This window comes from Mobula hypostoma, chromosome X1, assembly GCF_963921235.1.
Source record: "Mobula hypostoma chromosome X1, sMobHyp1.1, whole genome shotgun sequence".
Classification (NCBI taxonomy): Eukaryota; Metazoa; Chordata; class Chondrichthyes; order Myliobatiformes; family Myliobatidae; genus Mobula; species Mobula hypostoma.
Genome location: NC_086128.1, coordinates 9,322,170 through 9,349,929, shown reverse-complemented (window position 1 = coordinate 9,349,929; position 27,760 = coordinate 9,322,170). Strand labels below are relative to the sequence as shown.

The window sequence follows — 27,760 nt, the reverse complement described above, 5'->3', positions numbered from 1 at the left end:
GAATTTTTTGAGGATGTGACGAAGCACATTGATGAAGGTAGAGCCGTAGATGTAGTGTACAGTGGCATGCAAAACTTTGGGCACCCCGGTCAAAATTTCTGTTCCTGTGAATAGCTAAGCGAGTAAAAGATGAACTGATTTCCAAAAGGCATAAAGTTAAAGATGACATATTTCTTTAATATTTTAAGCAAGAAAACTTTTTCATTTCCATCTTTTACAGTTTCAAAATGACAAAAAGGGAAAAAGGCCCAAAGCAAAAGTTTGGGCACCCTGCATGGCAGTACTTAGTAACATTTCCTTTGGCAAGTATCACAGCTTGTAAGCGCTTTTTGTAGCCAGCTAAGAGTCTTTTAATTCTTGTTTGGGGGATTTTCACTCATTCTTCCCTGCAAAAGGCTTCTAGTTCTGTGAGATTCTTGGGCCGTCTTGCATGCACCTCTCTTTTGAGGTCTATCCACAGATTCTCAATGATGTTTAGATTGGGGGACTGTGAGGGCCATGGAAAAACCTTCAGCTTGCGCCTCTTGAGGTAGTCCATTGTGGATTCTGAGGTGTGTTTAGGTTCATTATTCTGTTGTAGAAGCCATCCTCTTTTCATCTTCGGCTTTTTTACAGATGGTGTGATGTTCACTTCCAGAATTTGCTGGTATTTAATTGAATTCATTCTTCCCTCTACCAGTTAATGTTCCCCGTGTCACTGGCTGTAACACAAGCCCAAAGCATGATCGATCCACCCCCCGTGCTTAACAGTTGGAGAGGTGTTCTTTTCATGAAATTCTGCACCCTTTTTTCTCCAAACATACCTTTGCTCTTTGCAGCCAAGAAGTTCTATTTTAACTTCATCAGTCCACAGGGCTTGTTTCCAAAATGCATCAGGCTTGTTTAGACATTCCTTTGAACCTTTTGAATAGAACTTTTTGCCCTTTTCCTTTTTTGTTATTTTGAAACTGTAAAAGATGGAAATAAAACAGTTTTGTTGCTTAAAGTATTAAAGAAATGTGTCATCTTTAACTTTATGCCTTTTGGAAATCAGTTCATCTTTTACTGGCTTAGCTATTCACAGGAACAGAAATTTTGACCAGGAGTGCCCAAACTTTTGCATGCCACTGTATATGGATTTTAGCAAGGCATTTGATAAGGTACCCCATGCATGGCTTATTGAGAAAATAAAGAGGCATAGGATCCAAGGGGATATTGCTTTGTGGCTCCAGAACTGGCTTGCCCACAGAAGGCAAAGAGTGGTTGTAGACATGTCATATTCTGCATGGAGGCCGGAGGCCTCAGGGATCTGTTCTGGGACCCCTACTCTTTGTGATTTTTGTAAGTGACCTGGATGAGGAAGTGGAGGGATGGGCTAGTATGTTTGCTGATGACACAAAGGTTGGGTGTGTTGTGGATAGTGTGGAGGGCTGTCAGAGGTTTCAACAGGACATTGATAGGATGCAAAAATGGGTGGAGAAGTGGCAGATGGAGTTCAACCCAGGTAAGCGTGAAGTGGATCATTTTGGTAGGTCAAATATGATGGCAGAATATAATATTAATGGTAAGACTCTTGGCAGTGTGGAGGATCAGAGGGATCTTGGGGTCCGAGTCCATAGGATACTCAAAGCTGCTACGCAGATTGACTCTGTGGTTAAGAAAGTCTTATTTTATGTCCCAACATCAAAGGCAATCCCATATTTACAACATTTGGATAATGCTTTCTTTGAAACTACACACAAACTTCACACCTCCTGATTTGCATCCACACCACAGACATCCAAATGAATTTTAATTAGCATTGCCTGGTCTTGGATTCATGGATTTTATGGACCCATTGTTCAGAGCTGCACTCCAAATTAAATCCACAGTACATATTCAGAAGTGAAGACTGGTAGCCAAAGTCAATTGCTGAATGTAAATGTGCTTTACTTTAAAAATCGCTCTAACAGTGGTGATGGAGTTTTGGGAGCATGAAACTGGGTAAAAGAGCAAAGAAGTCCAGATGGATCTTTGGCTGTGTATGAAATGTGGTCACTGTGTTCAAGAAGAGCAGCAGGCAGAAGCCTGGTAATTACAGGCTGGCAAGTCTTACATCTGTGCAATAGAAATTACTGTAAAACATTTTTAAGGACAGGATTAATCTACACTTGGAGAGGCAGGGATTAATCAAGTATAATCAGTGTGGCTTTGTTAACGGGAAATCCTGTCTGACTAATCTAATTGAATCTTTCAAAAAGGTAACTAAGTCAATGAGGATAGTGTGATTGATATAGTCCACGTGGACCTTTGACAAGATGTCACATGGTTAAAGTCCATGAAATCCAATATTTGGTAGATTTCTCCTGATTAGGTTGGAGATCAGAGGCAGAGTGTGATGCACAAGGGTGTTTTGATGATTGGAAGTTTGTGACCAATGATGTACCACGGGGACCAAGGCTGGGAACTTTGCTGTTCATCATTAGCAGTCTGGGTGTAAATATAGGATACAATTAGGAGGTTTGCAGATGTTATAAAGATTGGTGGTAGGACATAGAACATTGCTTCCTCAGCACTACCTACCTCTCTACCTATCTTCATATCATCCACAAACTTTACAACAAAGCTATCAATTCTATTATCTAACAGTGGTGATGGCTGTGTGAAAAGTAGCGGTCCCAATATTGACCTCTGAGGAACAGCACTCGTCACCGGCAGCCGACCAGAAAAGGGCCCCTTTATTCCCAAGGACGTAATGCTCTGCCACAGACAGCTGTGGAGGCCAAGAAGGAGATGGGCTGAACATAGGCAAATGGGGCGAGCTTAGATAAAAATCTTGGTTGGTACAGATCAGTTGAGCTTCCTCTCTGGATGACTCTATGACTCTGCAAGAGACTGGATAGGCTGGGTTTGTTTTTCTTGGGAGCAGAGGAGGCTGCGGGGTTGGGTGGGGGAACCTGACTGATGTACAACACACTCTGAGGAAAACAGATAGCTAGATAATAAGACGCCATTCTATTAGCAGTGGTGTTCATGACCAGAGAGTGTAAATTTAAGTTAAATAGTGGCAGATTTTGAGAAAATATGAGAAATGATTATTTTTTAGTAAAAATTGAAGTGGTGGAGACACAACATTTAAGAAGTATTTTAGACGAATACTTGAAACACCATGGCTTTAGAGGCTTCAGGCTGAGTGTCGTAGAGAAGTACAGTACACAAAGCAGGCCTTTGGCCCATCGAGTCCATGCTGAAACTATTTAAACTGCCTGCTCTTGTCAACCTACACTGGGACCATAGCCATCAATATCCCTACCATGCATGTACCTATCCAAACTTCTCTTAAACATTGAAATCAAGTTCGCATGCACCACTTGTGCTGGCAGCTCATTACACACTCTCACAATGCTCTGAAGAAGTTTCCCCTCATGTTCCCCTTTAATTTCTCACCTTTCACCCTTAACCCATGACTTCTAGTTGTAGTCCTACTCAATCTCAGTGGGAAAAAGCCTGGTTGCATTTACCCTATCCCTACCCCTCATAATTTTGTATACCTCTATCAAGTCTCCTCTCAATGTTCTACATTCTAAAGTATACAGTCCTAACCTATTCAATCTTGCCTTATAACTCAGGTCCTCTAGACCCAGCAACATCCTTGTAAATTCTCTCTGCACTCTTTCAACCTTGTTGACATTTTTTCTGTAGGTAGGTGACAAAAACTACACACAATACTCCAAATTAGGCCTCACCAATACCTTATACAACTTCAACATAACATCCCATCTCCTATACTCAATACATTGATTTATGAAGGCCAATAAGACAAACGCTTTCTTTATGACCCTATCTACCTGTGATGCCACTTCTAAAGAATTACGGACCTGTATTTCCAGATCCCTTTGTTCTACAGCACTCCTCAGGGAGCTACTGCTCACTGTGTAAGACCCACCCTGCTTGGTCCTACCTCATACTTGTCTGCATTAAATTCCATCTGATATTTTCAGCCCATCTTTCTAGACTGTGCAGATCCCTCTGCAAGCCGTGATAGCCATCCTCACTGCCCACTACACCCCCAATCTTGGTGTTATCCACAGATTTACTGATCCAATTGACCACATTACCATCCAGATCATTGACATAGATGACAAAGGACCCAGCACCGATCCCTGCGGTACACCACTAGTCACTAGTTAGATCGGCAACCATCTACTACCATTCTCTGGAGTGCTGGAAGGTGTTATTAGAAAGATGGCCACACGACATGCTGAGCAAAATCACCTGGATCGGCAATGTATGTATGACTGTGATGCTATAACTCACTCTGAAACCACAGCTTTAAGTTCAAGTGACACCAATCTTGAAGAAATGACATGTCAGCTGAACATGTAAAACTGTGTAGAAATAAATCTACACAGAATAATGAGAAGTGTTCAAAGGATAACTTAATACAAGACTAATATATAGCTCTGAAGCAGAGAAGTCTGAAACTGACAAGATAGGAAAGCATTTAATTGGAGTAAGGGGAAATAAGAGGCTATCAGGCAGGAACTTGGAAGCATAAATTGGAAACAGATGTTTTCAGGGAAATGTACGGAAGAAATGTGGTAAATGTTCAGGGGATATTTGTGTGGAGTTCTGCATAGGTACATTCCAATGAGACAGGGAAAGGATGGTAGGGCACAGGAACTATGGAGTACAAAGGCTGTTGTAAATCTAGTCAAGAAGAAAAGAAGAGCTTACAAAAGGTTCAAAAAGCTAGGTAATGATAGAGAGCTAGAAGATTATAAGGATAGCAGAAAGGAGCTCAAGAATGAAATTCAGAGAGCCAGAAGGGGCCATGAGAAGGCCTTAGCAGACAGGATTAAAGAAAACCCCAAGGCATTCTACAAGTATGTGAAGAACAAGAGGATAAGACGTGAGAATAGGACCAATCAAGTGTGACAGTGGAAAAGTGTGTACAGAACCGGAGGAGATAGCAGAGGTACTTAATAAATACTTTGCTTCAGTATTCACTATGGAAAAGGATCTTGGCAATTGTAGGGAAGACTTACAGGGGACTGAAAACATTAAGCATATGGATATTAAGAAAGAGGACGTGATAGAGCTTTTGGAAAGCATCAAGTTGGATAAGTTACCTGGGCCCGAACGAGATGTACCCCAGGCTACTGTGGGAGGCGAGGGAGGAGATTGCTGAGCCTCTGGTGATGATCTTTGCATTATCAATGGGGACAGGAGAGGTTCCGGAGGATTGGAGGGTTGCAGATGTTGTTCCATTATTCAAGAAAGGGAGTAGAAATAGCCCAGGAAATTATAGACCAGTGAATCTTACTTCAGTGGTTGGTAAGTTGATGGAGAAGATTCTGAGAAGCAGAATTTATGAACATTTGGAGAGGCATAATATGATTAGGAATAGTCAGCATGGCTTTGTCAAAGGCAGGTCATGTCTTACGATCCTGATTGAATTTTTTGAGGATGTGACTAAACACATTGATGATGGTAGAGCAGTAGATGCAGTGCATATGGATTTCAGCAAGGCATTTGACAAGGTACCCCATGCAAGGCTTATGGAGAAATAAAGGAGGCATGGGATCCAAGGGGACATTGCTTTGTGGATCCAGGACTGGCTTGCCACAGAAGGCAAAGAGTGGTTGTAGACGGGTCATATTCTGCATGGAGGTTGGTCACCAGTGGTGCACCTCAGGGATCTGTTCTGGGACCCCTACTCTTCATGATTTTTATAAATGACCTGGATGAAGAAGTGGAGGGATGGGTTAGCAAATTTGCTGATGACACAAAGGTTGGAGGTGTTGTGGGGGGCTGTCAGAGGTTATAGTGGGACACTGATAGGATGCAAAACTGGGCTGAGAAGTGGCAGATGGAGTACAACCCAGATAAGTGTGAGGTGGTTCATTTTGGTAGGTCAAATATGATGGCAGAATCAATGGTAAGACTCTTGGCAGTGTGGAGGATCAGAGGGATCTTGGGGTCTGAGTCCATAGGACATTTAAAGCAGTTGCGCAGGTTGACTCTGGTTAAGAAGGCATACGGTGCATTGGCCTTCATCAATCATGGGATTGAATTTAGGAGCCGAGAGGTAATGTTGCAGCTATATAGGACCCTGGTCAGACCCCACTTGGAGTACTGTGCTCAGTTCTGGTCGCCTCAGATACAATGGGGTCTTTTAAGAGACTCCTGTATAGGTAAATGGAGCTCAGAAAAATAGAGGGCTATGGGTAAAGCCTAGTAATTTCTAAGGTAAGGAAATGTTCGGCACAGCTTTGTGGGCTGGAGGGCCTGTATTGTGCTGTAGGTTTTCTATGTTTCTATGTACAATGCCTTTCCTATACTGTAACACTCTGGAGGCTCAGTGCCTTGCATTTGTCAAAGACACTGTAGCTTGAGTGTCACAGTATAGGAAAGGCCAAATGGACACAAATTAAATTTTTTATATAATTGTATATATAATTTATAATTGTATATATTTTTGTTGTACATATATAATTGTTGTACAATATAAATTTGTCCGTGACACATGATTTTGTTGCTTTTGGCTTTTAATCACACAAGTAGGGGTGGTGTTGATCAATGCAGAATTGATTCCTCACTTGTGAAATGGATTCTTGTACAAATGCTTTCCGCAGTGAGGCCTATACGAGCTCTGCATAACAAGAAGAAGCCCAGCCCCTGAAGCAGAGTATTATAGAGTTACAGAGTGCAAAACAGGCCCATCGGCCCACTGAGTCCATGCTGACCACCAAGCACTCATTTACACCCATTTTATTCTGCCTATATTCCCACTAACACTCCCGTGATTCTTCCACTTTCCTACACATTAAACACAATATACAGTGACTAATTAACCTACCAACTCACATATACTTGGGATACAGGAGGAAGCCGGTGTACCCGGAGGAATCCAAAGAAGGATGTGCAAACTCCACAGACAGCAACAGAGGTCAGGATTGAACCTGTGCTTTTGGAGATGTGAAGCAGTGGCTGCACCTGCTGTGCCACTGAGCCAGCAGAGATATTGGAGAGTCAGACTTTTGGAGTCGGGCACAGTGATCTTTGGAGCAGCAACAGAGCATGTGAGTTCAGCAGTTCCACATATGTACTGGTCCTACATTTGTTCTTAGAAAACAGTGTGTGTTTTGGTCTCACTGCTGTTCAAGCAGGAGGGAGCCAATTGGGAATGCAGACAATGACAAAGGACAGGAAGATGGGCTCTCACCTGCTTTCTAGTTCAATTGTCTAAGAAGCAATGTATCAAGAAGGGCTTATCAGGATGTGTTTCCTCTGCAATCAGAGCTACAACCACGCTGAAGGTTACAGAGAAGATGCCCCCCCCCCCGGCAGAAGGGTCTGGAATCAGGAGCCAAGTTTTCGAGGTGTCAGGTTGGCCATTTAGGACAGAGATGAGGAGACATTTTGTCACTCAGGGGTGGTGTATGGTTGGAATTCTCTACCCCAAGGGCTGTGGAAACTCAGTCATAGCGTTCATTTTGAACAGTAGATTTCCGGGCATTAAGGCAGCCATGGGATAGGGGGAGAGTGCAGGAAGTGATCCTAAGCTAGACCAGCCATGATCTCAATGAACAGGGGAGCAGGGTGGAGGGCTGAATCCTGCTGCTATTTTTAATGTTCTTTTAGAGTCATAGTGTACTACAGCACAGAAACAGACCCTTTGGCTCATCTAGTCCATGCTGACCTGGTCTTCTGCCTAGTCCTATCTACTTGCACCTGAACCATAGCTCTCCATACCCCTATCCAAACCTCTTAAATGATACAATTGACCTTGCATTCACCACTTTCATGGCAGCTTGTTCCACACTCACACCACCCTCTGATGTGAATTTGAAGAAGTTACCCCCACCCATATTCCCCCTAAATATTTTACCATTCACCCTAAACCTATGACTTCTAGTTCTAGTCTCACCCAACCTGAGGGTGCCTTTACCCTATCTATTTTCCTCCTAACTTTGTGTACCTCTGTGAGACCTCTGCTCGTTCTTCTGTGCTCCAGGGAATAAAGTCCTCACCTACTCAACCGTTGCCTATAACTCAGGTCCACAAGCCCCAACAACATCTTTGTAAATTTTTTCTGCACTCTTTCTTTGCACTCTATGTAATCATATTTGCACTGAATTGCCCTTGAATTTCCTGAAGTCCACATCATTCCAGACAGTGGTGGATAAAAGTCACCACGTGCCACAATTTGCTGGATGTGAACTCTTGGACCCTTGTGATAAGAGGGAAGCGTTGGTGAATTATTAAGATCTCTATGATACCCAGTGGACAATGAAGGCAGTTTGTCAGTGCTGGATTACAGTAAATAGTCAGGTTGGTTAATAGGGTGGCAATGCATTGGAGTTACTTTCAGATTTGTCCCGTGAAACTGACAGGACAACTTATGGATAATGTTTAAGCTGTGGGCTTTCTGCAGGGAGCGATCACTTGCATCTTTGAAGAACTCAGGGTTTCACAAGTTAACCCACAGCACCCTGAATTTGCAGATAACGTGTAACCATAAAATCCATTTGATCAGTACACTGCACGGTTCATGGGAAGCATACACAACTTGTTGATCCCAAGCCTGTCTGATGTGCCTGTTCTATTCTAGACACTCTAGCACATTGGGACAATGTTAGCTCATCTCTCTGAGGTAGCTCATTCCAGTGCAGGCTTTTGGTTGTGTTGGTGATCACACTTTCAACAGGGCTTCCAGAAATCAAGCTGCAATCCTTGCATCCTCACATCCCAGAGAGACCCTCACCTAGAATAGTCTCCTGCGTGTCCTGCAACCAGCAGCAGCACAAGGAGGAAGAGGAGGAGGAGCAGGAGAACTGTGTCACATTAGAGCCCATCTATGCATATTTGCATTCAGCACCACACACTGGCAAACACTTACCTCATTCAGCAGAAAGTAGCCACCTCATTAACTAACCTGACTTTTCACTAAGGCATCATTGACACAATGCTTTCATTGTACACCATAAATCCTATAGACTTTAATAATTCAGCAACTGTTCCTCTTTATTACAGAAGAAACTTCAACCCCACTGCCCAGAAAGATAAGGCTAACTGTTGCTTGGTTACTTTATCACATACAAATCAAACTCAAGCCAGGAAACGTCCTCATTTAGAAATATATGTAATTTTCTTGCATGCTCGCTCACTCATTGCGTTGGAGCTACTCCCATAACAGCATTGTCCAAATTCCCTAAGCACAAGTGAGTCAGAAAGATGGCTTCTCAACTTTTCCAAATGCAATTAGGAATGAGCAGTAAACACACACTATCCCATGCATTCACAACCACAGTGAGAAAAGAGAAACTCCAATCCCCATAGTGATCCATCTCCCACATCACCACCTTCTGTAACTGGTCATTTCAGCGTCTATGTCTGCACAAGCCACCAAAGCCAGAACTAACAAACACACCAAACATTTGCTTACATCCATTCAAAGTCAATACCTCAAAAGAGTTGAGTAATTATATTTAGTCCTGTCTTCTGCTTGCCTTTGGTTAGTCTAATGTGAGATCTCCATCATGCTGTTGGAGCACGGAGGTTTCTGATGTCTATGAAGGGATTGAGAGCAGTTTTGGGTCTATGTAGCCAAGCTTTGCTCTAAATTATGCCCCATGACTATCAACAGTGCAGGCCATTTGACTGAGAGATAACTTTGAGCATTTTGTTGGAGTCAGGATGCTGGAAGTGCATATATTGTCATCATGAGAAGTGCAACTGATGCAGTCTTCATGGAGCGATTGCTGCTCTCGAGAACAGGACATCAGCAGTATCAGTTACCTGATGCTGCACCTGAGACACTCAAAACCCCTCTTAACAATGGAATCTACAGCCATGAGCAGCAATCTGATCTTGTCGAAAGCCTAGCTGAAATCTACATGGACTACGTCAAATGAGTAACTCTCATTGACCTTCTTTGCTAAAACATCAGCAGCTCCTGGACTCCGTATTGAATTGTAATTCAGATAAGTAACTTCTACAGTTTACATCACAACTGATCAGTTCAGATACAAAGTCATGAACTTGCAAACTCAGCACATTTTCCCTCTTTACGTAGCCTGATGTGATGAATCTTCCCAACACTTTCTACTTCTATTTGGGAACTTTAATAGCACTTGTCCAACAACATAACAGCACCTTTTCTGTTCTTTAGTTTGACTTACCAAAATGAACCACCTCACACTTATCTGCGGTTGACTTAGAAAGTTTTATTTGTTGATCTTTCAACTATGTTCCTTCTCAGAGTTGTGATTATTTCCTGAATGTACACTGACATTCCTTCTTTATTTAAAATCCCTCTACCTTGACTAAAAATTGTGTAATCAGGAGAATTAAACTTCCGTCTCTATCCCACATTTCAGTAATAGTCATGACAACTTATACCCACACATCTATCTGTGCCTTCAGCTTAACTGGCTTATTCACTAGAGTTCAGGCATTTAGGCCCACGACATGAAGCAGGTACCTTTTTTTTTTGGTTATCTTGTAGCTTTGCTTCCTTTTCTTTTTAAACTCTAATTTCCTGTCTTTGATTTCCAGTTCTGCTTTTCTCCCTTCCGAAGCTTCTCATCCTTCGCCAAGCTAATTTATACTAACCTGAGTAGCACAACAGGCCAGCCAGTGTGGATATCATTCTCTGGCCTGCTGAGGGAAATTTGTCTGTTTTATGCAGGTCTGACTTTTCCCAGAACTAACTCCAATGCCCCTTGAAACTAAAGCCCTCCCTCCTGCATCATCGCTCCAGCCACACACACACATCTGCACTATTCTCTATTTTTGGACAGTAATTCTTTGATTTACAAATGCTGGATTTACGTATTTTTAGTTTAACCTCATTAACTCTTTGTGGTGTGTGCCCTTGATTTGTGGATCCACTTCTTACTATAATAAACAGGTCAAAACTCTCTGCCAATCAGAATACAGTGTACCAAAATAGTCACAATGCATTGCATCCAGCCTTTACTATTTATGAAATTTTGCTCAACAAAATTATTGCTAGGAACGCTTCTCTTTCATAAATTGAGGAATGGTTGTACTAAATGGTGTGTGGTACCGGAAGCAATGTGGAGATTTATATGAGACTTTCTCAAAGGAGTCAAAAACAGGTAGTGTAAATTTAAAGTACTTTGCAAAAGGATTAAAGTGGAGATGCGGAAATCAAGTGGTGAGGGTCAAATTCTTTGCCTGAAAGGACAGTGGAGGCAGAGACCTTGAACAAACAGAATTTAAACTTGTCTGTGTGCTTGAAGAGCAGTGACCCACGGGGCTAAAGGCTGGAAGATGAGATTGAGTTGCATGGCTCTTTGATGACTAGTACTGACATGAAGGACTGAATGGTTTTCCTATGGGATATATTTTCTATGATTCTTCCTAGCTTTTTAAAATCTTCCATCAGGACTTCATTCCATTTCTGCCCATATCGTTGGTAGTGTCAGGACCACAACCTCTGGCTGTTCACCCTCAACCCCCAATAATCTCTTTAAAGAGGACACTGGAATCATGTCTGTGACCACAGAAACACCCATCTGCTTTCCAGGTTATTGAGGACATCTTCAAACGATAATGCTTCAACAAGGTCTTCACAATCCAGGATATGCCCTCTTTATACAACCCTGAGATTCATTTTCTTGCAGGCATTCACAGTAACTACAAAGAAATACCACGAATGCAACAGACAAAGAACATAATTAAAATACACAGCACTAAATTACTTCCCTCTTTACCTGCTCAATTGAACATATTAAATTTCTCTGCTATCTAAACAGACTGCTTGTTTAAGCACTCAGAACCTTGGTGCTCCTTTTAAACTCTTTCAGAAGTGAAATTGGGAGGCAGTTTGAGAGGATGATAGTATTGAATGCCGAGCTGTAGTTGATGAAGAGGACCCTGATGTAGGTATTCTTCACTGTCCAGATACTTCAGAGCTGAGTGGAGAGCCAACGAAATGGCATCTGTGTGCAAGGAAATGAATCTCAGGGTAGTATTTGGTGATATATACATACTTTAATAATAAATTTCCTTTGAATTCTATTTTATTTATTTTTGTAACTTATAGTACGTTTGTAATTTTATGGCTTACACCGCAAAACAACAAATTTCACGAGATACTGCACATGAATGATAATAAATCTAATTCTGATTTTGATTCTGAATTGCCCCAAGTACGCTTTTGAATTTCCTGCTCCATCTCTCTACATTTGAGCAATCCATGGTATTATGGTTTCAGCACTGGCTGCAACCTGAGGAGAAACCTGTTGGGAACTGAATACTAGTTACAGACTAAGGTGACACCTAGAGGTTTCCCAGATGACCTGCCTGTTCTTTTATTGTTTGCTTGGATGGACTGCAGTGACATCAGTAATTGCACAGGCTCCTGCTCCCTTTAGCTACTCATACTTCAGGACCTGGGCATCACTGGCAAATTCTAACTGCCCTTGAGAGGTGCTGGTGAGCTGTCCTCTTGAATCACTACAGCCCTTCTGGCAAAAGTGCTAGCACAATGTGATTGAACATGGAGTTCTGAGATTTAGATTGATGACAGTGAAAGATCAGTTATGTATTTCCAAGTCAGGGTGGTGTGTGAGCCACATTCTCTTGTAATCACATAATTATGTGGCTGCTTAGTTGAGTTTCTGGTCACTAGTGGCTCCAGGATGTTGTAGGTAGTTATATCTTCTCTTGTTGAAGATGGTTTTTTGCCAAACATGTTTGTGGCATGTCACTTGCCACTAATAAGCCCATTCTTGTATGTTGTTCAGATCTTGCTGACGATTGGGACAACATTACCCTGAAAAATATTTACAGTAAAGTCCTGGGGCTGAGATGATTGTCTTCCAACAACTACAACCATCTTCCTTTTTGTGAACCATAACTCTAACCACTGAAGTGTTTCCCCTTATTGCCCAGTAAATTCAGTATTCTGAGGGCTTCTAGGTGCCACACAATGGTGTTTGGTACCCAGAACATTCACTGTCAACTCATAATGCTTTCTGCTCCAAGGCAGTGGAACCATCCTGGAGATCCCACTTGGCACAAGTTCTGCATTCCATAGATCTGACAGGCACACGAATGCAACAGCCAAAGAACATAATTAAAATACACAGTACTAATTTACTTCCCTCTTTACCTGCTCAATTGAACATATTGAATTTCTCTGCTATCTAAACAGACTGCTTGTTTAAACTCTCAGAACCTTAGTACTCCTTTTAAGTTCTTTCAGAAGTGAAATCGGGAGGCAGTTCAAAAGGAGAATGGAAATCTGGGAGTCCCTCGCCAAAGGCTGTAGATGCTGGGCCTGAACTGAAGGATTCAAGCTCAATCAGAATATGTAGGAATAGCAAGGGACAAGAGTAAAAGCAGGAAAGTGAAGCTGAGCCACAGATGAGTAACAATTTGCTTGAATGCCAGGTGGAGACTCGAGCATAGAATGGCCTCCTTTCTCTGTAGCTGTACGTCCTTAGCACATAAACTATGGTATTTTCCTTAACGAGTTTGGGTAGATTTTAACAAAGATATAACTGCAGTGTGATTACTTTAACTGTTTACTGCAAGATGTTTATAATACTGAGTATTTGTGGTCTATTTCATTTCCAAAATGTAAACCACTGTTTCCTTGGCAACAATTCCACATAAATAAATGCTCCAAGCCATCTGATGGAGCTGATATGTGGTGAGTAACACTCATGCCACAGCAGTGCTAGGCAACAATCTCTCCAACAAGAATGAAGCTACCTACTTACCCTTCATATTCAATAGCATTACATTATTGAGTCTTCCAGCATCAACATCCTGGGACAAAAACAGGAAATATTGGAAGAACTCAGTGTCTGAAGAGAAAGAAAGGAATTCATTTTTGGGTCAGGAGCTTTCCTCAGAACTGGTTTCTCTTCCCACAGGTGCTACTTGACTGGCTGAGTTCTTTCAGCATTTCTGTTTTTGCTTCAGATCCCAGTAGGCGCAGTTTTATTCATCCTGGGGTTCACCATTGATCAGAAATTCAACTAAGCCACCCAAATAAGTCCCATGGTTATAAAAGCACCAGCACTCTGGAGTCTTTCACCATCTTCAAGGCCCAAGTCGAGGGTGTGAAGGAATACTTGGATAAGTGTTGAACCTCAACACCATCCAGGGCAGAACAATCCACTTGATCAGCTCCACATCACCCACCTTGAATGTCTGTACCCAACTGCAGTGATGCAGTGTACCCCATTCAGAGAATGAACTTCAGTTACTCACTGAGGATGCTGTGTGATCCCAACCACCTCAAAGGATGAGGGCAGCAGGTGCATGGGAATCCAGTCACAGGTAGGCTCCTCTCCAAGTCACACACTGTCCTGATCGGGAAATTTATCTTTGTTTCTCCATTGCTGCTGGGTCTACATCCTGGAACCCCCTTTAAAATCATTCTATAGTAGTACCTGCACTGAGAAGGACTGCAGCCGTTCAGGAAGGCAGCATTCCACCATCTTTTCTAGATTAATTATGACGGGTAACCAATGCCCATCCTGAAGCATAAAATCAGATCTTAAAAAATAAATATTTTAGAAGTATCATCTACCTGTTTTATATGTAATGATTTTTCTGTCACTCCATTCTCTAGCAAATTCAAGGTCAGGCTCCAAAGTCAGAGACAGCCCCTGTCAGTGATGCATCACCTCTGTTCTCCTTCCCTGGTGCCTGCTGACGCACTGGTTACAGTAGTTTTCACTAGCTGGTGCCCCCTTCCTAGACTTGATGGTAATGGGAGGTGGGGGCTGAGATATTCCATGGGTGAGATTAGGCCACACCACTACTGTGTGCCCACTGCTCCCTTGCTTGGGAGGGGGCATGGCAATAGAGCATTCCCCCTTCCTTTGGGAGAAGCTTGCTCTTTGTTTCCTTGTGCTTTTATAACCCCTGGTTATAGAAGGTAAAGTGGCCAGATTAAAACCTTATAAATTTAACTTCTTATGTCCATGGCTTTTCAAGTGAATGGGGTTGGGTCATGCTTTTGCCCCTTTGACATAAGATTTCACTCTCTCTTCAAAAACATGATCCCATACACGCTGGAAACTTTGACCTGATCTGCCCTCTCAGGGATTGCATAAGATGATTGGAAGGTACGTGCCTTTTGATCCAAGCTCAGGGACTTCCACCGAATTTACTTTGGACCAGAGGCCAGAGCTTTTTTTCAGGCTGGACTCCAGGTGGCTTCATGAAGCAGTTTAAGGGCATGGGCACTGAAAGATCCTTCCGTGAATGCCAACCTAGTCAACCAGTAGAGTTGCTGACTCACATCTCCATCCTAACCTCCAGTGCCCTCTGTGTGGAGTTTGCACGTTCTCTCAGCGACTCTGTGGGTTTCCTCGGGATGCTCCGGTTTCCTTCTTCATCGCAAAGATGCTTTGCTCGATAGCTGTCGATTGCCCCCGCCGTGCAGGTGAATCTGTGGGATTAATAAAATAGGATCAATGCAGGATTGGTGTAAATGGATGGTTGAGGGTCATGGTGGGTCAAAGGGCCTGTTTCCGTCCTTTAATACCCTGTGACTCTCTACTTCCTCCCAATGTTCTGTCCAACATGGTGCATGTACAGAACAATCTCTGAGCAAGAGATTTATTGCACTGAGAACGAAATTTACCAATGTCCGAAAAGTTATTGGACATTCGAATAATTAAATCTGTCAGGACTGAGGCCAACAGGGTTGCCAGCCAAGTATCAAGGGATATGGAGTGATGTTGGCAAGAGTGTGGGGTGCGGGTAGGGTATCTGAAATATCTGTATGTTGGAAGTGGACTAAGATTGGTACACACCTGCTTTCTAGTCTATGTTCCTTTGCACAAAGTTGAAAGTAAGGTTATTCTCAAGTACATATATATCACCATATACGACCCTGAGATTCACTTTCTTCTGGGCATACTCAATAAATTCATAAATAAAAAAAATAACCATAACAGAATCAATGAAAGACCACCCCAACTCGGCGTTCAACCAGTGGGTAAAAGACAATAAACTACAAATACAAAAAGAAAGAAATAACAATAATAAGTAAATAAGCAATAAATAAGTAAATCATTCTCCCATCAAAACTACATTCTGGGCCCTTCTAACTGAATGTTACCTGTTCACTGATACGAAAAATTCTCAATTTCCGTATCCATACTATTAATAAGTGTTCAAAATTCAAAACTTTTTATTATCAAAGTACGTATATGTTACGATATACTATCTTGAGATTCATTTACTTGCGGCATTTACAGGAATAAGTACAATAGAATTTATGAAAAACTATTTGTAAACAGACAAGGACTGATGAACAACCAATGTGCAAAAGAAGACACACTATGCAAACAAAAAATAATCCCAAGAACGTGAGTTGTAAAGAGTCCTTGAAAATGATTCTGTAGGTTGTAGAATGAGTTCAGAGTTGTGGTGATTAAAGTTATCCATGCAGGTTCAAGAGTCTGATGGTTGTAGGATAATAACTATTCCTGAACCTGGTTGTGTGGCTGTACCTCCTAATGGCAGTAGTAGTAGTAGATAGAAGAGTGATGAGATGAAGAGGTTAGTACCCAATTGGAACTGCTGTAAAATAGCACTTGTTTCACCATTCAGGAAACACTCCTTTTATCTTAGCTCCTCCTCACTACCAACCAGTTGCTGATCTGTGTCTTATCTATCTTCAGTTCTGAGGATTTTCTCTTTTGATTTTAATGGCTAAGTTGCCAAACTAATATCCAGATATTTGGAAAGGTGAGCTTGAATCTACAGTGGCAGCTGGTGAAATTCAAGTCCATGAAGTTATAACTGGAATAAAAAGCTGGTATCCGTGAAGTTCATAGAGTCATACAGCACAGAAACTGACCCTTTGGCTGACCTTTGTGGCCATCTACATTAATCTCACTTTCTTGCACTAAGACCATGAAACTTCTGCATTGTCTTAAAATTTCACCTCGTTTACTCTTTCTGATATCCTTACATGGTCCGACCTACTTGTGATTCCAAATCAAAGCAATCTAGTTGATTCTTGTGGCACTGAAATAGTCTATTAAGGCAATTCAAGAAGGGAAAGTAAATGCTGTCTTGACAGAAACCCACACAATCTGGACAAGTAAAGTGCAAAACAGCTTGCATAGACAACATACACAGCTACTTTCCTCTGGTGACCTTCTCTGAGGGCTATGGGTGAGGGAGTCTTTATTGCCTGCATTCTCCTATGTTGGTTCAGCCCCCTGTACTATTGTGCACTGAAGGTAATCTAACGGGCTCAGTACCCCTCCAAAATAAAAAAAACTGCAGATTCCGGAAATCCAAAATAAAACCAGAAAATGCCGGAAAATCTCAGCAGGTCAGGCAGCATCTGGTGAAAGAGAAAGCAAGTTAATGTTTCAGATTGGAAACCCTGTGTCAAAAAACTAAAGGTTGAGCTGAAAGGCTAATGAAAACCTCAGCAACATGTACTTTGACCCAGTTTCAGTTCAGCTTTTCCACGCCAATTACTCTGCTATTTGACGTCAAGCTCTAACCTGCTGCATGCGCCTTCTCTTTTTACTTGCAACTTATCTGATCAATTTGCTTCCCTTTTCATAGTCTCCGTCTGCCTTCACACACCTTCACTGGTTGAAAGGTCAGGGTGGATTATTATCCACAAGGCAATGCCAAGTGTCTGACAGCACGAACGGGATGAGTCTCCTCCCTCTGTTTCACTCTTCCCACCCACCCCCACCCCTCACCATTACAACTAGAATTCAGTAATCAGGCAGTTCTACTCTGTCGGACCTCCCAGAATACCCACTGCCTTTATATGTGTGATCAGCACAGCTTGCTGATTTGAGACTGATCGTTTCTTATGTTCACATGGCTGCTTGAGGGAAGTTGCTGTGCGCAGAAACAGAATCTGAATCAGGTTTATTATCACCGGCATGTGTCGTGAAATTTGTTAACTTAGCAGCAGCAGTTCAATGCAATACATAATATTGAAGGAAAAAAAAGTAAAAATAAATAAATAAGTAAATCAATTACAGTATATGGATATTGAACAGATTAAAAATCGTGCAAAAACAGAAATAATATGTATTAAAAAGTGAAGTAGTGTCCAAGGGTTCAATGTCCATTTAGGAGTCGGATGGCAGAGGGGAAGAAGCTGTTCCTGAATCGCTGAGTGTGTGCCTTCAGGCTTCTGTACCTCCTACCTGATGGTAACAGTGAGAAAAGGGCATGTCCTGGGTGCTGGAGGTCTTTAATAATGGATGCTGCCTTTCTGAGACACCACTCCTTGAAGATGTTCTGGGTACTTTGTAGGCTAGTACCCAAGATGGAGCTGACTAGATGTACAACCCTCTGCAGCTTCTTTTGGTCCTGTGCAGTAGGAATGGCTGCTGCATTCTGTTACTACAGCAGCAACCACACTTCAAAAGCACTTGGCACTCAAGAACATGGCAACTTAGCAGATCTATCGTTACATTTATTGTAATTGCTCTGCTCTTTCAATCACAATTCTAAGACTGTAAGAATTACTAACAACATTCTCTTAAATCTGCTTACAGGTCTGGCAACCTTCCACTATAACTGTAACACTATGTTCTACATTCTGTTTTGTTTTGCCTTTGCACCACCTTGATGTACTGATGTAATGAATAATCTATCTGGGTGGCAACAAACACAAGTTTTCACTGTATCTCAGTACATGTTACATTAATAAACCAATTACCACCCAGAGGTGGTGAATATTCAGGGAGCTGCCCTTTATGAGTAACTACAAGCTGAAAATGATGGAAATGAATTTAGTAACCCTGACCAGAAACAGCTGGAGACACAAATAATTGGAATATGTGCTGATTGCTCCCAATAACATCGCCAACTTTGCCATGAAGTGAAAACTTTGAGAAACTTCTACAGATGCACAGTGGAGAGTTTAATCCTGTTGCATCACAGCCTAGTATAGAAACACCAATGTCCAAGAATGGAAAAGGATACATAAAATAGTGGATATAGCCCAGTCCACCACAGGCAAAGCCCTCCCCACTACTGAGTACATTTACATAGAGCACTGCCACGAGAAAGCAGCATCCATCATCAAGGACACCCATTATTCAGGTCATGCTCTCTTCTTGCTACTATCATTGGGTAGGAGGTAAAAAGGCCTTTGGTCCCACACCACCAGGTTCTGGAACAGTTATTATCCTACAGTTTCTTAAGGGTGTCATAGCCAGGAGGTGGTAATAGCAATAAGCCCCCACTACCTATTAAGTGCTCCCAATGCCTTACATCTCAAATAGGCTCTGATAACCAAGTTAAAGCCCTGGCCTTCTGGTGTGGCTTAGCTACTAAGCCTAGCAGATCTGCTTCCATTGACAGGAGAAGGGGCAAAGGTGGGTGAATGGTGTCTTAAAAGCAGTCACTTCGAGCAGATGGGGCTCATCATCTGTGGTTGGCAGCTCACTTAGGAGAAGGAAAACTCTGATCTCAAACCTCTGCTGCCTTGTGGTTATACCCACTCACAGAAAAATCTTTGGGAGAAAAGTCTGAGGAAAAATCCAGAGCTGGAGTCCCTAAGGTAGTCCTACGTTGAGTTCAATGGTGACTGACAACTCCTGTGATGCCGCTGGTGCCAAACTGCATCGGTCCTTTGGATTCATCTGCTGTGTGGAGAGGGGGAGCCTATTGCATAGGCAACAGTTTGCTATGCAATTCATACTTCCGTGGTTTATATATCATGTAGACAGCTGGGATGCAATATCCATGGGCGACCCTGACCAGTGCAGGGCCTCAATTACCCTCCAGCCATTTGCCGGGGTTGACGCCATTTACCGTTATGAACTGATTCTACAACCCACAGACTAGCTTTCAAGGACACTCAGCAACTTTATTTTTATTTGCACAGTTTGTCTCCTTTGCACACTGTTTATGTATAGTGTTTTGAAAATCCTATGGTGTTTCTTTTTTCCCTTTAAATGCCTGCACAAAAATGAATCTCAAGGTAGCATATGGTAATATACAGTATATACACTTTGATAATAAATTTACTTTGAACTTTGAAGGGAACTCAGTCCTAGACAAGATCAGTGCTTGTATATATGTCTGAAACTGGCACAGCAGGTTCAAAAATCTGTGGATTTGTGGACTCAAGACAACTGACAATTGCAAGAATGAACCAGGAACTTTAAATATTAAAATTCACATCACTTATGTGCGCAGTGGGCAAAGTACTGAATGATGTGTTGCTGCTGTGGAATACCTTGCCAAGGTCAAGGTTGACTTAATGTTCTAACAAGAGGGTGGGCTGCTGCACCTCCACAGTTATTAGAGGTGCTACAAAGTTGTCAGTACAGCTGGGGGGTGGGGTAACTACTGTTGTACATCTGGCCTTTGTATCCTGCTCTGAGGAGGCAACTTCTCAGTCACTGAAACCAAAGAGATGTTTGGTGGGAGTCTCTTTGTGGTGGAAGTAGTATACCAAATACTCCATTCTGGCTAATCAATGACCCACATGGAGTGGGCAGCTAACCATCCACCTGTAGCTCCCACTACTGCTGGCAATGTCCTAGCTGATCACATTGGCTGTTGAATTCAACTGCATTGTCAATGTGACTGGACGTTCTAGCAGTGCTGACAGGAGACTGGCGAAGATGGTGGAGGATTACAAATACCTGGGGATACGAATTGACAATAAACTGGACTGGTCAAAGAACACTGAGGCTGTCTACAAGAAGGGTCAGAGCTGTCTCTATTTCCTGAGGTGACAGAGGTCCTTTAATATCTGCCGGACAATGCTGAGGATGTTCTACGAGTCTGTGGTGGCCAGTGCTATCATGTTTGCTGTTGTGTGCTGGGGCAGCAGGCTGAGGGTAGCAGACACCAACAGAATCAACAAACTCATTTGTAAGGCCAGTGATGTGGGGATGGAACTGGACTCTCTGACGGTGGTGTCTGAAGAGAGGATGTTGTCCAAGTTGCATGCCATCTTGGACAATGTCTCCCATCCACTACATAATGTACTGGGTGGGCACAGGAGTACATTCAGCCAGAGACTCATTCCACCGAGATGCAGCACAGAGCGTCATAGGAAGTCAGTCCTGCCTGTGGCCATCAAACTTTACAACTCCTCCCTTGGAGGGTCAGACACCCTGAGCCAATAGGCTGGTCCTGGACTTATTTCCTGGCATAATTTACATATTACTATTTAATTATTTATGGTTTTATTACTGTTTAATGATTTATGGTGCAACTATAACGAAAACCAATTTCCCTCGGGATCAATAAAGTATGACTATGACTACGTCCTCAGTTCTGTGGGATTGGATGGGTCCATACCTGCTGGAAGTGTACAAACCTATGTTCTAACTGGCAGCATGTCAGAATCTACATGGAAGGACATCATCACTGTCATCCACAAGCAGAGAGGAGAGAGGTCAGACTTTAGGAATCAGAGATCCACTCGCTGTTGAATGTGAAGAACAAATTTCACAACATATGCCAGTGATATTAAACCTGATTCTGATTCTGGGTTAGAAGGTCACAGAGACCAAACCTATGGTGTACTCAGCAGGATTATCTCTGACAGCCTTGCACTGCTCAGGGATACCATCACCTTTGTGTGGCATCAGGAGATGGACTTTGACAGGATATTGCACACGACTGTGAGGAATTGGATACTGGTAACACAATGGGTGGGAAACAGATAGCTTCCCCATCAAGTCTGGAGTCTACAAAGTTGCCTATTTTCCTGTTTTGTTTGTGTGTTGTATAGAAACTTTTGCTGAATCTATCAGGGAGGACCCTAAGACCCTAATACTAGGAAATGGGCACATTCATATCAAAACCATGCTGTACATGGATGATGTCATCATCTCCTGCTCAGATCCACAGTCAGTACACAGATGGATCTGTGACAGGTTTGAGTTGGTATTGAGGGCCAGAGTTGACCCTGGAAGAACGAGGCCATGTTCTTTGACATCGGGACCAACTGAAATGATTGAAACATACAGTGAATGTGTCATTTGTGATAACAAGCAACACAGTCTGAGGATTCGCTAGGGGCAGCCTGCAAGGTTCACCATGCTTCCAGAGCCAATGTTATACTTCCCCAATATTCAACAGAACAACATGCAGTCAATATACAAGACAGACACTACAACAGCAAAACAAACTCCTTCCTACCCCCGACCAAACCACCCAGTTTGGGGTACCTGGCTTCTGAACCCGTTGTTTGGGCCTTCAGTTGCAGGACAGGCCACCTTCGGGCCTCTAACCTCAGCCTGGAATTGCTGACCTCGGACTTCCGACATCCAGACTTGCCAATTGACCTTTGACCTCGGGACTTGCTGACTGACCACTGTCCCAGGACTTGCCGACCTTGGGGATCAATGGCTCTCATCCTCAGGTCCCACCCTAAGTGCATAAAACCAGAGTGCACAAGCACCATGTGTCACTACATGCTGAGGTTCTATCTGTCCTTGCTGCTGAGAAGGATGGGCCCTCGAGAGGGTTGTGATGAGGGTCATCTCACCTACCCCTTTGTGGACTGTACATTTGCAAAGATGGTCTTGAAACAGATGGAAGGCTCACCTCAAGCAGCTGTGTAACAGATCTCTGATCTTCAAGCTCTTCTCAGAAACACATACAGAGATAAACAAAATGCTGTTGGACAATCATCAACTCAGTAAAAGTTGCCCTTTGATCAGACTGAAACTTTACTGGTCTTCTGGTACAATGTCATGTCTGTAAGGGAAGACTGCTTACTGGCACATTCCAGGCTGCAGGGGTATGTGCTGAAGACACACTGAAGTCCAGGGAAGCTGATGCAAAAGTTTTGTGGAGAAGTACCACAATCTAGGCTCCTTCTGCCATTAGACATTGGAAGGGTAAGCCCAGCGTAAAAGTTGCTCAAACACTTGAAGTTTGTATTGCCCTGAAAGGTCACATGAATGGCATGATACCTTATATGTAGAATGTTCTCATACTCAAATGTACAGACCTGAGAAGACTGTGAATATGCTCTGAGCATAAAGAAAGCCATGCACTTTTTCTGTTTTTCTTGTATATATTTTCAATGAATAAAGTTTATATTTTCAAATAAAAGAAATGTAGTCAGACAGAGAACTGCTGGACTGCCAACAAGGAAGGTGGGAGAACACTGGACATACACAGTGTATTAGCTGTGATGTGTTACTGAGTGATAGTGCGAAGGATCTGGAACACTCCGAACAGTTAAAGGAGTGCGCGGTGGCACAGGGATGGCACAGTAGTGCAGTTAGTAGACCTGCTGCCTCACATAACTGCGCACATAAGACAATAATACATTGGAGTAGAATTAGGCTATTTGGCCCTTGAGCCAGCTCTGCCATTTTCCTGCCTTCTCCCTGTAATCTTTGATACCGTCACTAATCAAGAATCTTTCAACCTCCGCTTCAAGTATACTCAATGACTTGGCTTCTATAGCCACCTGCGCCAATGAATTCCACAGATTCACCACCCTCTGCCTAAAAAAATTCTTCCTCATCTATTTTCTAAAGGGATGTCATCCTATTGTGAGACTGTGCCCTTTGGTCCTAGACTCTCTCACTATTGGAAGCATCCTCCCCATGTTCACTCTGTCTAAGCCTTTCAATATTTTGGAGGTTTCAATAAGACCCCTCCCTCATCCTTCTAAACTCTAGTGAGTACAGACCCAGAGCCATCAAATGTTCCTCATACTTTAACCCCTTCATTCTGGGGTCATTCTCATGAACCTCCTCTGGACCCTTTCCAATGCCAGCACAACTTCCCTAGACAAGGGACCCAAAACTGTTCACAATACTCCAAGTGTGGTCTGACAAATGCCTTATAAAGCCTCAGCATCACATCCTTGCTTTTACATTCTTGTCATCTCAAATGAACCCAGATCTCTGGTATTGCGTGGGTGAAAGCTGAACATTCTTGCTGTGACTATACATTTCTTCAGGTGCTCCAGTTTCCTCCATTTGATTGCTACTGTACACACTAGGACTTCAAAACATCTTCAGTGAGGTATCTCTGCATTCTGCTGAGGCCACTGGAGATACCTTCATTGATTCACCAAAAGTTCCCTGTTTAAATATGTGAAAACAGAAATGTATCTAGTCATACTGTACCCTAAGTTCCATAAGGAACTTTTACAATTATAAACCACAGCGAAACCATCTGCCTCATTGATCTGCTTTTTATTTTAATTTGATTTTAGTGATACAGCATGGAGGAGATCTTTCTGGCCCTTTGAGCAACCCCACAACCCTGATTAACCCTAATCTACTCACGGGACAACTTACAATGACCAATTAACCTAGTCGTCTTTGTCTTTGGAAAACGAGCTGGTGAAAAGCCAGTTGGTTGCTCGTCTCCTTAGAGTGTGACCAATCTATAGCAACGCCATGAAGTGATACATTACAGGACAGCATCAGCATTTTGACTGTACCATCATGAACTCAGCAGTAATCACGTTGACTCCTGGAACTTTGCTTCCTGTTTCCTTGTTCACTTCCTCTTTGTCATGATTCAGAAACCCATTTAGAGGTCCTTTACTTAAAGATGGTGAGAATGTTCCTACATAGACCATCAACTCAGTCAAATGGTTGGACCAGGTGAGTCCAACACTACTTGGTCTTATCCACAATGTATGGACTTCTTCAGAATCTATGTTATAGCCACAGTTGGCTACTTCTGAGGCAGGAGATGCACATTTACCTTTTCTCATCCTTGCTTTGGCCTCTCAGAATCAAAGTTAACTCTTTAGGTTCTTCTTGTATTGTTCATCTCTCTTTACACCTAGTGCAATGTTATCTAGCTAGCTTTTGATGTCTGGCAAGCTATCATCAAATTGTCCATTGCCCTCTTGGAGATTGCTGGAGCTGATATTGTCCCAAAGAGAAACTTGTTGTACTGGTTAGTTTTTTTGAATATTCCTTTGAACCTCTGTCCCTCAATCTGCCATGATATTTCAAAGGTTATGAAGATACGTTCCCCACTTCGAAGGGAAGTCATCAGTCAGAGCTATGGGCTATCTGTCCATCTTTGGTTTTCTGTTGATCATTAACTAAGAATCTTCCCAGATTCTAAAGGTAACATTAGTTTTATTTATAGGAACAACTGGAGGAGCCCAAACAGTAAAGTCAACCTGCTCAATGATCTTTATTTCCCGTGGCTTCTCCAGCTTTTCCTCAACCTCATCCTTTACAGTGAGGTGCAGGCTGTGTTTTGAAGGACCAAGGTATAGCATTTCCGTCAGATGAGCTTAACAAAAAATGGAGATACTTCTCAAATAGAGCTGATGCAGAAAGTGCCTTCAAGCTCTTGTTCTCTCCTCAATTTAGCTGTGTCTTTGATAATCAGATCTGGCATATCAAACTGGACCCTTGATTTGGAATAATCAGAAGAAGGAGCTTGGCTTCACTCCGGTTTCAAGTATCCCTATCACCTCTATGCTCTCCGCATTGTAGTTATGAAGGATGGCTGGAGACTCCTTAGCTTCACTGTATTGTCTGAACAATTTTGCTTAAGTTCCTACACACACATCACCCCTACTGCAACACCATTGTCATCTTCCATTGGTTCTCTTTTTCAATGCATACTGATGCACAGACAGGTTCAGTAGACTTTTGTCCTAATGTAAGCAGTCCATACAATCCATTGAGGTCAGCACCTTCTGCACCTTGTTCATGTGTATGATACCCTTCAGCTTACATTACAGTGTTTTGTGCTGCCAGTTATATCAGTTTGACATGGTGTTACTTTGCTTTGCAGCAAACTGTTCAGAGATGTCACTTGATATGATCAATATGGTGAACAGTCTCTGTATCTGTACTCTCCAGCCTGATATTGTTCTGCCACAGTGATAACATCTCCCCTTCAGGCTGTTCTTCCCTTTCCTGCAGAGGCTGAAGAGTTGGACCCCAATTTGTGAATACACTCTCTTGTCACTGGGTGATCTGGCAAACCCTGCACTTGCTTGTCTGAGATTCCATTGCCCGGACAATGTCAACTGGTTGCTTGAAGCTCATTTTCTTCTCACTCAGCAGCACCCTTTACGTGCACAAATCATAGATTCCACAAACTATGTGATCCCACTAAACTTCCTCAAAACCTCTATTAAACTTGCCATGTTCAGTTATCTGCCTCAAATCTGCAGTTGGATCACATTGCTGGTTGTTTGAGTTTGCGATGGTCTTGAACAACAGGGCTTGGGGTGGGGCATTTCTCTGGATCCCACTGACCAACTCTACAGATGTCTTTTGCCCTGCAATGCCTCGAGACAGCAAGGTTCTGATCAACATATGGTTTAACAGGTTAGAGCAAAATGGACTTCTTCTTTCCTGAGTTGTCCTCTACAGTGAAAAGTTGGGAAGCTTCTATCTCAGCAGCATTTTCCTACCTTTCCTCATATCCCTTAATTGTCTTGATACCCAGAACTTATTCCAACTCTATTTTGAATGAACTCAATGACTATGGCTCCACAGTCCCCTGAGGTAGAGTATTACAAAGGTTCACAACCCTCTGGTGGAGAAATTTCTCCTCATCTCAATTCCAAATGGTTTATCCATTATTTTGAAATTGTGACTACTGGTTCTAGACTCCTCACCTAGGGAAATGTCCTCCCTTCATTCATCCTGTTACCAGAGCCAACTCTTTCCAAACTCTGAGATGCAGATCATCAGGTTCTTTCACCAAAGTTCAAAGTGCAAGGAGATTCATCTCTTTACAGGCAGCCATAAAACAAGGAAACCAAAAGAACCCATAAAAAGAAGACCAACAAACACCCAATATGCAGAGAGAGAAAAAAAACAAATTATGCAAACAATAAAAGTAAGCAAATAGCACTTAGAATGAAAGTGAGTCCACAGACATGAAGACCAGAGTAGCCGGGCAGGCCTCAGTTCAGCATGTAGTGCAGTAAACATTACGGAGCCCGCAGACCCAAAGCCTGGAGCAGCCAGAGCAGGCCAGGGCCTGAGCCTCAGCCTCAGCATAGCGAAGAGTGGAATAAACGTTGCAGAGCGGTGAGCAGAACCGGCCCAACCCTGGCCTCTACCTTTTCAATCCATCTGGTCCGGCGTTTAAATCGTCCGAGCATCAGGTCACTCCTCGTTCTACGACCTGAACCCTGTTGCATCAATGCACTCTGGGCCTGGACCCCACTGGCACATTTCAGCCCGTACCCAACCTTTCCAAATTGGCCAGGAGCTTAGATCAATCAAACTTCGCTTTTGGTTTAGGTGGATGAGCCACAAATCTGCTTCTCCTCTGCTCTGCTCGCCCCGACTTCGCCTCACACCCACATGCTTCGACCTTTGACCACCTCCACTCACCTCATTTACCACAATTTTTCACAGAAAAAGTAGTATTAATAAAGTAAGTTGAATTTCTTGTTTCGTTAACTTCCAGTAAGTTGTTGCTCACCTTCAGCAGTGTCATCTTAAACTGGTTCTAGAATTTCTCCAGTTTAGTTTTGAGTAATATTTCTTTCAGTCCCTCGGTATTGCTTTACCCATTGTTCTCTAGCATAAGAAATGTAGTTCCACGATTGACTTTTCAAACCTTTGACAATCTGACTGGCATTTACTCCATTTTGAATTTCATTTCCATGAAGGTACACAGTGGCCACAGTGTGTGAGCTGGTTAATTGTTGTGTTGCTCACAGTCCTAAAGAATTCTGGCCTCATTTCCCAGAAGTTAACCTCTAAGATGGACTTGCTGCACCTACATCAGGGTTGCTGTCACCCACTCTCTTCCACTGCACCTCTCTGTTGTTTGCTTTCTGTGAGCTCTAATGAGAGTGTTGGGGGAGGAT

At 42.7% G+C, this 27,760-nt stretch overlaps 1 protein-coding gene across 1 annotated transcript in view; it reads right to left on the bottom strand.

The window, feature by feature from the left end:
• limd2 (LIM domain containing 2) overlaps positions 1 to 22,598 on the bottom strand; it is a 70,677-nt gene extending 48,079 nt beyond the window's left edge. Inside the window, exons 1-2 of the mRNA XM_063037055.1 lie at positions 22,528 to 22,598; positions 15,089 to 15,406 (exon numbers count right to left, since the gene is read on the bottom strand). The gene's annotated coding sequence lies outside the window, so the exon portion shown is untranslated. The remainder of the gene's footprint in view (positions 1 to 15,088; positions 15,407 to 22,527) is intronic.
• Between the last annotated feature and the right edge of the window lie 5,162 nt (positions 22,599 to 27,760).